The sequence below is a fragment of the Condylura cristata genome, unplaced genomic scaffold (genome assembly GCF_000260355.1).
Source record: "Condylura cristata isolate star-nosed mole 26May11 unplaced genomic scaffold, ConCri1.0 scaffold00008, whole genome shotgun sequence".
In the NCBI taxonomy this organism is placed as follows: domain Eukaryota; kingdom Metazoa; phylum Chordata; class Mammalia; order Eulipotyphla; family Talpidae; genus Condylura; species Condylura cristata.
The window spans coordinates 6,943,657-6,956,078 of record NW_004567109.1 but is presented as its reverse complement, the minus strand read 5'-3'; positions in this window follow the sequence as shown (position 1 = coordinate 6,956,078).

The following is a 12,422-nucleotide window of genomic DNA, read 5'->3' as shown; positions in this document are numbered from 1 at the left end:
GTGGATGGATGGGCAGATGGATAATGGATGGATGGATGAGGAGGTGGATGGGTGGGTGGATGGATGGAACAATGAATGTTTACCTGTACTCAGGTGAGTAGATTAAAATACAGTAAACTAGGATACAGGCCAGCTCAGCTAACACCTAGGTAAGGAGCCAGGAGAACACAGACAATGTCACAGTGTCTGCACTGGATACAAACACAAAGTCCCAGAACGAGGGGATGAGGCTGGCACCGAAGACATCAGAGCCAGGTGGCACAGAACTTCCCTGTATTGGGAGGATAAAAGAGGGTGAGGCGCTCTAGAGAGAGAGCAGACCTAAAGGCTCAGGAAGGCACAGGAGAGGCTATACTCGCTCAGAAGGCTAACTCTAGGCCTCTGGAATAGGGGAGACCTGGGTTCTAATCCAGACATTGCTGTTCCAATCCTGACATCATGTGATGTCAGGCAAATTACTTCATCCAACTGAGCCTCAGTTTCTAGAAGCAGGAAACAGTACAATGATAAAGAGCACCAGCCTCTGAGTGTGACTTTGCAGAGCCAAGGAGACCATAAAACATGAAGCTCAGCATAAGCTCCTGAGAAAAGTCTTTCCTTCAGTGCCCTCTCCACCCATGGCCCTTCCCTCCTGGGGCGCTCAGACAGGTGGTCCATCCCAGGACCCACCTCCGCCACGATCGGCTGAGGTTTCTCCCCCCTCACCCCTTGTTACTCTCCTAAATGCACCTGCCATCACTTTATTCATGGAGATTTGCATCGATTTTGCCATAAACAGTTATGAATTCAGCTTGTGGAAAAAATAACATTGATCCCCTGTCTCGTAATCTGTCTCTGAGCTGCAGTGCCCACAAATGGTTTCTCTAAAGATTTATACTGGGTGCGGGGACATGGTCTCGGTCCCTCTGTGCCAACACCTTTGCTCTCGGGAGCTGCTGCTTTGGTGACTTTGTCTTGACCCAAGGAAACAGGGTCTCAGGGTCATGCCAAGCTTGGGGAGCTGCCTCCATGCTTATGCCACCTCCCACGGCTCCTCTTCTCCTCCAGCCCCTTTTGTGAGAGGCCTCACAAAAGGGGGAGGGAGGATCCGCTGGCCAAGGGGGGTGGGGCCATTGTTGGCATCAGGGCCAACTTGAAGTGGAGCTTCCACACCCTTTGGCTAAAGGTCACGGGCTCCACCTGCCGCGGAGACCACTCCTCTGTCCTCTGTTCTTCCCTCGCTGGAGGTGGGTAACCTGCGCGGTTCCTGAGGTGTCCCCAGGGTTCATGAGGTGTCCCCAGCTCTGGAACTGGATGGGGCTCAGCCCCTGGAGACCCTGTACCTGTGGACACCAAGCACACACGCTGAGCAGACTTGCAGAGAATTATGATTTCGTCACCATCCATCTTACTTATCCACAGACTCCCTCTTATCCTCAATTTCCACACCAGCTCTTCCCTCCTGAAGCAGCTCTTCGGGTGTGTTTGCGTATCTTACTGTGCGCAGGTCTTTTGCTGCAAAATGCGCACTGCCATTGCATGGGTGCATTTTTGATGGATTTAGAGGAGTTTTTCCAGCCAGGCTCGGCTTGCAGCAACCCATGTAGCTCTGGGTGTGTTCTGCCCACTCTCAGCCTCATGGTGGCCTCCCTCTCACGCCATCCAGCCAGTTGCCCTGTAGAAACTAACATTTTGAACATCTGTCACTTGCCAGACACTGGTCTGTAGGATCAGGCTTGAACCACCAGACTCCATGTGCAATACTCCAGCAGCTGGCACCACATTATAGAGTAGGACGCCGAGGCAACTTTTGCGACTTTCCTGACAATATGGAGCTAGAGTAGCGAGAGCAGGGATTTGATTCTAGGCTGGCTGGATTCTCATATCCTCTCTTACCACTTTACCAAACAGCCACCTCTGGGGCCCTTCCAAGTCCCACATTCTAGAACTCGTTATGCTTAGAATCACGGTGATCATCATGACCACGTCTATGACACACCTGCTGTGTCACAGGCAACATCACCCTGAGCTGCCAGGTACAGCTGCTCAGGCAGCGCCTGGCACAAGTTCCAGTGCACCATTCACCTGGAGTCCAATGTGAATGGCACCCCGGGCACCGTGCACGGGGAGACAAGAAGTCTGTGCTTTCATAATTGTGATTCTCTTTTTACAGCAAGGAAATGAGTCTCAGGTTACGTGACCTTCCAAAAGCACAAGTCTAAGAACCGCTGAGTGCAGCTTCGGGCGTGTTTCCCTGTAGCATCTGATTCCCCGAGGACTTTAGATTCCTCTCAGCTTCCTGCTGTGGTGCCACACAGCCAATCTCCTGGCCAAGCCTCCAGCTGTTCAGAAGGCTGCTCTGTGGTGGAGAGGCTGACAGAGCAGAGTGTCTCCAGGAGGCAAGTGTGGGCATGATGTGTGTGGCACAGGCTGCGAGCAGGAGTGCATCCTCTGTACCCTATCAGCCTAGGCCAGGGGACTCACCCCTCACCCTGCTGCACCCTGGGTCCCCAGCCTCCCACCAGGTGGTTGCCAAATGCAGCATGGTGGCCAGCAGCAGGGAGGGGTGTTAACTCGAAGGAAGAAGCCCTTGAGAGAACTCTAGGTTTTGTTCACGGCATTAAGACAGCTTCAGAGAAAAGCCTTTATTGCAGACAGAAGAATATTATTTCAGAGCTATTCCCCTGACCCATTACAGCAAAATAATAGAGCTTTAGTTTCTATATATTTGTCATGCTTAGCGCACATGTATTTCAAGTATATTTGACAGCATATAAAATTGAGGTGAAATATTGCAAAATTGGCCAATTCTTGTACATTTTAAATGTATTTCCCTTATTTGTTACACTTATTTTACATATCTACACAATCCATCTTTGGAACTGGAGAGGCAATAAGTGATGAATCGATACTGAGGTTTTCCATGGCGAGGAGATTCATGTTGGATGTGAAATTTCCTCTGTGCCCAGAACCACCTGGTTCTGACTACAGAGAGGAATGGCTGCTTCCCTTCTTCTCCCTGGGTGGTTAAGGCTCTCAAGACCAGAGAGCCATGGTGGCACCTGGGAAGTGATGTCTCAAAACCCCTCCCCTCCCCATCTTGATGGGGGGTTGACTACCAGCTTTCTCTAGTGATACTATACATTTCATTGGTCTGAGCTGGAGTCTAAGGTGACTAATGAAATACTAATATTGGGGTTCTTATCCTGGGACTTCAGGGGTCTCCCTAAAATTGTAGGGACATCCTTCTGTGGCTGCAAAGCAGGTCAACCCTCTATCTGAGAGTCCAGGGTGGGCTTGGTCTTGTTGAAAAATTGAGACTCACATTGGGGTCATGGGCTGAGTCAGTGCCCCTCCATGCTGAGCCTGCATTCTGCTCCCTCTTAGGGCTGGGGCAGAGTTTACCTCTGATCGCATCTTTCTTCCATGCTTTGTTGTACCCAACACCCAAAATGGTGCTTTGATTGCTTTTGTATCTCACAACCCTCTTCCTTTGAGGGATGGGGCAATGTTTTATTCTGTGTCTGTCTCTGACTACCCTGACACATAGGAAGCCTTAGGTCAACTGGATGGATGGATGGATGAATGGATGGATGTTTGGACAGATGGATAGATGGATGGATGGATGGATTTGGGTGGCTAGGTGAATGGATGATGGATAGATGTTTGGATAGATAGATAGAGGGGTGGATGATAGATGGCTGATGGATGGATGGATGGATGGATATTTGGATGGTTATGTGTATGGACGATGGGTAGATGATGAAGGATGGATAGATGGATGGATGAATAGGTAGATGGATGGATGAATGAATGGTGGATGGATAGATGGACGGATGGACGGATGAATGGACGGATGGATAATGAGTGGATGGATGATGGATGGATAATGGGTGGATGGATGATGGATGGAATGAATTCTTTGAGTAGGTCCTGCAGAGTACATCTATAGAAAGTGGGCCTATCCTTTGTGCCACCCTCCCCAGTGAGGTCCTGTCCACATACACCTCATTAATATCTCAAGCAAAGATGAGACTGGATGAACCACACTTCTCCCTCCACTATGCATGAGTGCTCCTCAGGTGGCTGAGGAGGCCACTACATCTCCCCAAGGAGATGATGCCACCATCCATCAGGGAAGGCGTTAGGGGACACCAAGAACTACTTCTCCTTGATGAAGATGCCTGCAGGTAACAGGGCAAGCACTTCCTAGGCCCAGCAGAGGAGGGACAGAGGCAAATCCTTCTCACTGCTCCTGCTAGAATCCATCTGGGCCCTGGACTCCTGTGAGGAACGGATCCACAGGGTGTCTGAGCTGGAAGGATCATCCCATGCATCTTGTTTCTTTTACAGATCATAGATCAGGACCAGGCAGTGATACCACCCAAAGCTACATTGTTGCAATTACAAAAATGGCTCTATTTGCCCACCTCCATTTGTGCCCAGGGCTTTTGCAAGGTGACAGAGCAGTTCTACCCACCACAAAGGGGAACCTCTTCTCTCGCCACTGGAGTTGGGCTTCGCCACGGGCCATGTCGAATCAACAGTGTAGAAATGCTCATTAGCCAGCTCCAAGACTGGGTCGAAAGGATCTTATGCCTTTGGGGTCTTTCCCTTGTTTCTGTATCTTTCATAACAGTCCTAGGCTGCAGGAATGAGCCCAGTTCACTTAGCTCAGTTGTCCCAGCCAAGACCAGTTAGTCTCTGAGCTGTCCTGCAGCAGGTCAGACAGATGATCGTGCCCTTCCCAGGCAGAGTCACAGCCTCCATGGACATGTGAGCAAAATTGCATGTTTACAACAGTGGGCCACTGAGGTTCTAGGCTGTTTGTTACACAGCATTACTATGGCAACAGATAACTGACACACACTTCTATCTCAGTGGCTCTCCAGTAGCCCTTGCCTCTGAAGGCACAAGGAGCGAGCTCAGGACCAGTGTTCACTGCAGGGACACACCCAGGCAGGTGCCCTGGACAGTGCAGCTTCTGTGAAGGGACCTGTACCCCTCCAGCCCCGCTCTGATGTACCCCTCACCACTGCAGGGGAGCCTCAGGGGATGGCCCCTGGCTCTACATTTCTCTTCTTTCCTTCCTTTCCCCTTTCATCATCTTTCTTTTTTTGTGCTCACACAGTGTGTTCAGAAAAAGAAAGACGGCAGAGTTGGAGTTAATATGTGATATTGAGAGCCCTCGCATAGAAATCCTTCTGGAAAACCTGAGGCCCCTGGGCCAGGTCTGGCCAGGTCTGCACTTGGACAACGTTCCTCGCCACTCACTCCCACTGCCCCACGTGAGCCTGAGTGCCATCAGAGTTAGCGGAGGCTCTGAGTTTCCTTATTTTAGAGAAATTTCTCTATACATGTCTCTGTCAAATGTTGGCAAACAAAAGATAGACCTTGAGGGCCTCGTGATTCAGGAAAATAGAGAGGGCATGTTTCTTTGTGAAGTGATGGATTTTACTGTGGACTCCACATGCAAACAACAGCCGGTTTCTCTCATTAATACGGGGCCCCCAGAGGTATCGAGATTTTCCACTCTAGCTCTTGACCAAACTCCTTCAGACTGTGGTCCCCTTGCTGCTCTAATCTGACACCTCTCTGCCACTTATGCACCCTAAACCCTGAGCCCACAGCCCGCCCCTGCTCCCACGCATGCTCCCAGCAGTGGGGGTGCTCTTCAGACCCCCGATTTTGACAGGGATCCCAGACTACCCTAGAGCACAACTGCTCCAAGGCAACTCTGCTTCCCCTGCAAAGCAGGGCAGAGCTGGGGAGTTGCAGTCGGCCCTGCCGATGCCCCCGCTCCCCCGTGGCCCACCCTCTTAGGCACTTATTACCGGAAGCAGCTTCGGACTGAAATGGAATGTCCATGATTTGCATCATTTTGCATCTCATTTGCATAGTGCTTATTTCTTGTCCCAAAATACCACATTTGTTCACACTTTGCGCCTGACTCTCCAGGGCTCCTGACACTGCACCCTGCGCTCCTGTCCTCTGGCCTTCTACCCACTTTGCTTTGGCTGACCCCACCTGGAAAAACACCTGGCCGGTCCAGCCCTGGTGGGAGGGGCCCTCTGGCTCTCCCCTGCCACAACACAGCTAGGACCCTACTCGGGACAGCCCAGTGTGGCTTCTAGGCTTGATGTTGACTGACTTGGCACCTGATGAACTCAACACCCCACATGGAGCCTGGGCATGCCAGGAGCTTAGGGAGAGCCCCAGGAGTGGGCACGGGCATGACTGATGACTGAGTGACTGAACAAACAAGACAGAGTGAGAGGGTAGTGGTGAGAGCTGAAGGCAGGGGCAGGTGCTCAGACAGAGGGGTCTGCAGGGCCGGTTTGGACGGCAGTTGTGGGCCCAGCACGTGGACTCAGACAGGCTGGGCGGCCTCGGATGCGCCTGCCCAGGGGTGTGGCCTAGGGCGCGTCTCCTCATTGCCATGTTCTCAGATGGAACACTCCAGGGGTCCTCTGTCTGGAGAGTTCATGGTATATATCGTGATGTATTTTCTGCCCATGGGACCTGGAGAACGAGTGCGAAACACTGACTGTGCCTGATCTTGGCCAAGCCGCTGCGCTTCTGGCCTGTGTCCTGCCTAGTGACCCCCACCTTGCCTGTCTGGAAAATGCTGATGGCCCATGGGGTCCTCAGGACTGAGGCCACCCACGTGGCACTGAGGAAAGAGCACTTGGGGATTTGACCCCAGCCCTATGCTCATACGGTGAGCTCTTGCTGCCTCAAGATTCAGGCATTTACAGCAAAATGATTAGCCCTTGAGCACAGACCTAGCTGGTCTACATTGACCTGCTCTGGGTGACTCTGTCCTGCCTTCCTCTCATGCTCCCCCCAGACCCGAAGAGAAGACGGGGCCTGTTCTTCCACTCCCATCAATGCCATCAATCAAACAAGCTCCCTGGCCCAGCCCTAAGTCTAGAGTGGGGACACATCAAGGGGTAGCAAGGTCAAGGGGGAAGGGGACCTTCGCTAAGGAATTCAACTCTCTGCGCTTCCTTGTCCTCATCTGGAAAATGGGACTAATAATAGCCACTTGCCAGGGTTGTTATGGCAATGGAGTGAAACCTGAACCTGGAAGAAGTACCGTCCAGATAACCCCCAACTCACACACAGGGTCCGGGAATCTGGGATAGCTGCTAATCCCCAGATAACATGGGGGGGAAGCCTGGGGGGTGTGCATGTGTGATATATGTGTGCACATGGTGTGTGTGTGTGTGTGTGTGTGTGTCCATGCATGCACACGTGTGTGATCACAGATGTGGGAAACCCAGCTCACAGAGGCAGATGCTATAAGCCCTGCCACACACAGGCTGAAGTCGCTTTCAAGGCCCAGCTCCCAGATTCTGCCTGCTGCAAAAATCATCATGTTATAATTACAAGTTAATTAAAGCAGAAGAGATCAAAGCCACTTTAGACAGATTAATGATACAGCGAGTGCCAGAAATTTCACCGTTTTATGTATTAACCACATTGTCGTTTTTATTCCACTTTTTTCCCCTCTTTTGTGTCAGCCGAAAAGCCTTTCATATCTTTTCTCTGCCCCCCTCAATGCATGAGGAATTTGAAGTCCTAACAGCTGCGAGGAGCTGTCTGTGGAGAAGGGGCCCATTCAAAGGATATCAGAAAAATCAACGAGCCTTTTAGCTTCTGACTAGAATGAAGCTGCCACCCACCTAACCCTCGTCTACTTAAAAAAAAAAAAAAGAAGAAGAAGAAGACCTAAAAAACATCAGTCATTAAAATCAGGCCAGAGTAAAGGGAAGAATCAGAAGCTGGACTCCTGGCTCCTCACCACTCTGGAGTCTCTGGGAGGGAAGGAATCTGCCATTTCAGGTTCATCACTGCCCTCACCCATCCGGATTGCTCTAACAAGGAGTGCCAGCAGCACCGTGGACTGGTGGGCATCTCGTTTCTTCCAGTCTGGCATCTGGGCATCTGTGATCAGGAGGCCAGCATGGTGGGGCTCTGGTGAGGACCCTCCGATGGGTGGCAGACTGGTGATTTCCAGCATGTCCTCACCTGGCAGTGAGCCGAGAGGATGGAGGCTCTCTTGAGGGACACTAATCACATTTGTGGGGGCCCCACCCTCCTGACCTCACCTAATCCTAATTACCTCCAAAGGCCGCTCTTCTAACACCACCCCATCAAGGGGTAGGTCTTCAACATATGAATTTGGGAGGTACACAAACACACAGGTGACAAAACCACCTGGCTGAGCATGACAATGGGACTGCCACAGGTTGGCCGGAGAGAAGGTGTGATTCAGATAGAATCATGGAAATATTAAATAGCCCATGCTTGCATCACTTATGGGTATTCATTGAAAGTCCACTGTGTGCCAGGCTGGGGGCACATGGTCTGCCCTCACAGTGCCTACCAGCAGCTGGAGGAGGCCACGACATGTGTGGTGTTGAAGCACGTGCAAATCTCAGGACTTATAGGAAAAGTCCATTTCTCTTCTGCATAAAGATCATTCTGTGGGTGAAGGAGGGACTCCTCCTTGGGGACCAGGTGATGAAAAGCATCTTCACCTTCAACGTGTGGTTCCTATCTCACATCCAGCTGACAGGCATAGGGAGAAAGTGCATAGAGAAGCCCACACAAGCCATTTTTAGGGGCCAAGACTGGGCATCACATTTACTCACAATCCACCAGGCAGAACTCAGTCACCTGACCTGCCGCCTGCACAGGGAATTGCGTGCAAACTCCCTAACCCTACATCACACATGGAAGGCACGTAGTCTTAGGTGAATAGCCTCTTCTCCACCAATACAAAGAGTCACGATGGCATGAGGAACGCTGGCAAGAGGTACGCTGGAGCCTGTGGGTAAGCCCCACACGGAGACTGCTGCCATGACCCGTTATTCTAGAACAAACCACCCCCACAACTCAGGGGATTAAAACACACACCTATTATCTCCCGAAGTTCTGAGGGTTCGCTGGGCTCAGCTGGGCAGCTCTGCCTCATCTCTCCTGAAGCTGCTTTGCACAGCTGTGCCCAAGATGCTTCCTCATGCACATATCTGCCACCCCAGCTGTGGGCTGGACAGACACCCCTCTCTCCTCATGTAGCCATTGCATGTGGTGGGGGTGGTCACACTAAGCTTCACAAGTTGTAAAGGTCATCTGGATTCATATTCTTCCAGTTCCTAACATTCTGTGATTCTTACTCAAACAATAGCAACACTTCTGGAAGCTGCATCTGGCCGCAGCACATACAATAGTTTGGTAGACAGCGGGGAGACGATGAGGATAAGGTCTAAAGGTTGTACTTTTTGTGCATTTAAGAACTCCCACGCGCATTGTCCCCTTCCCCTGCCGTCATCAGAGCAACGCAGGCAGCTGCAGTTGGCACACCTTAGCTCGCTCGGTCACCCTGACCTGTTCATCACGCTAGATAGTTTCTATCAGGCCTGTTTTGACCAGCTGAGTCTGATGGAGTTTTTCACACTTGGGGGCATTTTTGTGATGTGAGGCTCCACAAGGAAGCGTGAGACATCCATGGAGTACTTACTACCCGCTTCTCTTCTGTGAGCCAAGAGTGAGTCAGCACCACGGTCAGCTCCTTTCTGGGCATTTCCTGGACTTAGCTGATTTGGGAATTCTGGGAGTGTACACTGGATTGTGGGGAAGAAGTCCCCTTCTCAGGACACCCTCAATCCGAGGGAGAAACTCAGATCCTGCTGGGTAAGGGGCTGCTGGTATAACAGAGAGGGCACATGAAAGGTCCCCAGTCTGAGGCGGCAGACAGACATGCTTACAAGCCAAGACATGAGGGTGAAGGCAGGGCTGGAGAAAGTGGCAGAAAGAGAACCAATGTATTCAACACCATGCCATGCACCAAATAGATGACATCTTCACAACCACTGTAGGGAGTCCATGTTCTGCATGCTTTATATATAAGGACGTAGAGGACAGAAGCACAAAGCAACTGTGTCCCTCTCACAGCGTGTTTGTGCAAGCACCAGGACCTGGGCTCATGTCCCTCAGAATCCAAACTTCACAAAATGCTGAGAGCCCAGGTCCTGGCCTGAATGTGACACTCTGCAGGGGCTCAGGGAGAGTCAGAACTTGACTCTCCCTGTCATTTTAAAACCTCTAAAAAAAATAAATAAAACAACGGTGACGGACTGAGCGAGCACAAACCCGCTGGGAGCTGATGCATCGCCATCTGTGTTCTGACGCTGAAGTGCACAGGCTGACCAAGTGGCCCTGGCTCCCTGCTCCCCCGGGGGAGGCCTGACACAGGCCTCAGGGTGCGCTAAGTATGGGGGTTCACTCCGCAGTGTGTTGGCGTAGTTGTTCCTTCCTGTCCTGCCCCACCAAGGTTCAGCCAGACTTGAGGGAATGGAGAGGCCCCTCCTGCTCAGCTCGGGCCAGTGGGCTCTCTTCCCTCCCTGGCTGCATCTGCTCAGCAACACATAATGTAGCCATCTCCGACAGGCCTGGACGTGCCCTGTGTGTGCTGGCAAATCTGAGCCTGGGGCCACGTTCTATGTTGCTGTGGCATTAACACAGAGGATCCTTGAGAAGGAAGGCGGGTTGGAAGAGAGACTCTTTAGTTAAACCTGAGGAGGAGCATCCCAGCAACAAGAACAGGTGAGAAAAACTCACTTGAGAGCAGATGCCTGTTACAAAGGGCAGAGAACTCTCCTGAGTCATCCTATGCCAACCTGTTGGGAAACAGAGCAGGGCCTTGTCCAACCTCACTGTCACAGCCAGAAGGGCCTGCAGAGAGAACATTAGCTTAAGGTCCCCACATATAGACGGGCAATCTGAGGTGCAGGGAGGTGCTGGAAGAGACCGGGTGACCCGCATGACCAGGTGTTACGACCCACTTGTCCAGCCTCCGGCCCCTCGCCAGGTGCCCAGCAATGGGCCTCTCCTGGCCTCCCCGTTCTCATCTTTCCCCTTCACTATAGGATTTTTCCCGCAGACCAATATCATTTCCCTATATTACATGTCATGAAACCACTTCACAGCTAGTCTACTTCTGGCCCTCGGGCCCTCCAATGAAGACACAGTAAAGACAATTTTTATGAAAGGAATTCAGCAGCACACAAGAGCAATTAGACGCTAAGTGAACGACTAGTGGAGGACAATGAACTCCCTTGAAGCTGTGTTTTCCTTCGGGCTCTGAAATCCAATGATCTAGGTTAAGTCCTGACTTTGCCTTTCCCTAGTAGGACAGCAAATAATTCTTAGGACTCAGTTTCCCCAGGTATGAAATGAGGATAATGCCACTAACTACCCCCAAGAGGTAAGCTACAATAAGTACTTGTAATGTCCCTGGAAGACTGACTGGCTTTTAGTAAAAGCTCAATAAATGTGAGTTACAAGACTAACAATAAATACTCAGCACGGCAGAGGTGGGAGGGGCCAGGGAAGCTGGGACTTCTGATCTGGGGAGGACTGGAAAGTACTCTGAAGATACACCGGCCTGCAAAAGCTGAGACCCGCTCTGCCGTGGCGGGCAGCCGTGTGGCCTTGGGTGAGGAAGCCATCCGTCTCCAAGCCCTAGTCTGTCCATCTGGAAAATTAAGCAAGTGCACCAATAATCTCTCACCTGCGCTCCCAGCTCTAAGATTCTAGGAGTCAGTGGTTGTAATTCCTGGATCTCCGCCCACCCCCCACCCCCCACCCTTACACACATCCTCCTTATTCTGGCTATTCTGTTCTCTCCCGGTCCATTCCGAGAGATCCCCTAGTGGGTCCCAGAGCCACTGATGGCAGCGGGCTGCGCCATCAGAGCTGATCCAGCTAGCAGGCAGCCAGCTTGACTGTGGGGCCCTGGGTTGGCTGTTACCTGATCATCACCCTCCCGGATCCTGCCAGCCGCGCTTGGGCCCCAACCCCCAGCCGGTGGCGGGAGGCGGGCTGTCAAGAAAGCGAGCAGAAGCGCCCCTAAGTGATGGGCAGAGCAGCCCTGTGCCAGCTGCTTCTGCCACCTGAACTGGAGTGGACGTGACAGTCGGGGCGGCGAGGGGGAGCGCTGCTCCCCTCCCATCTGTCCAGCATGAGGTGGAGGCACAGGACTGTCAGTGTGAGTTTGGGAAGTGCTACTGGACTGCTTCAGAGAGGGACTTTGGGGAGCAAGGGGGGCTGCTTCTGAACAGCTGAGAGAACTTGCTCCTTCTCCCGGGGCCTACTCACAAACCACCCTGTAGGGTCACGGTGAGACAGACCAGGTGCCGGCCCCACCATGCCCCCAGGTATGCGGCCCGGGTACATCATGCCCTTTGTTTTCCTCATCTACAGCATGGGGGGTGGGGGTGGGGGTCAGGCGCTTGTGGGGTCTGGAGAAAATCCAAAAGACAGTGCACATTAATCATGAAGAATCGCACAACATTTGCAATGTCCCAGCCCCAGGTCTGAATGGCACCTGCCTGACTGAAGCCCCTGGACCACCCTTTGAGAAAGACACAGAG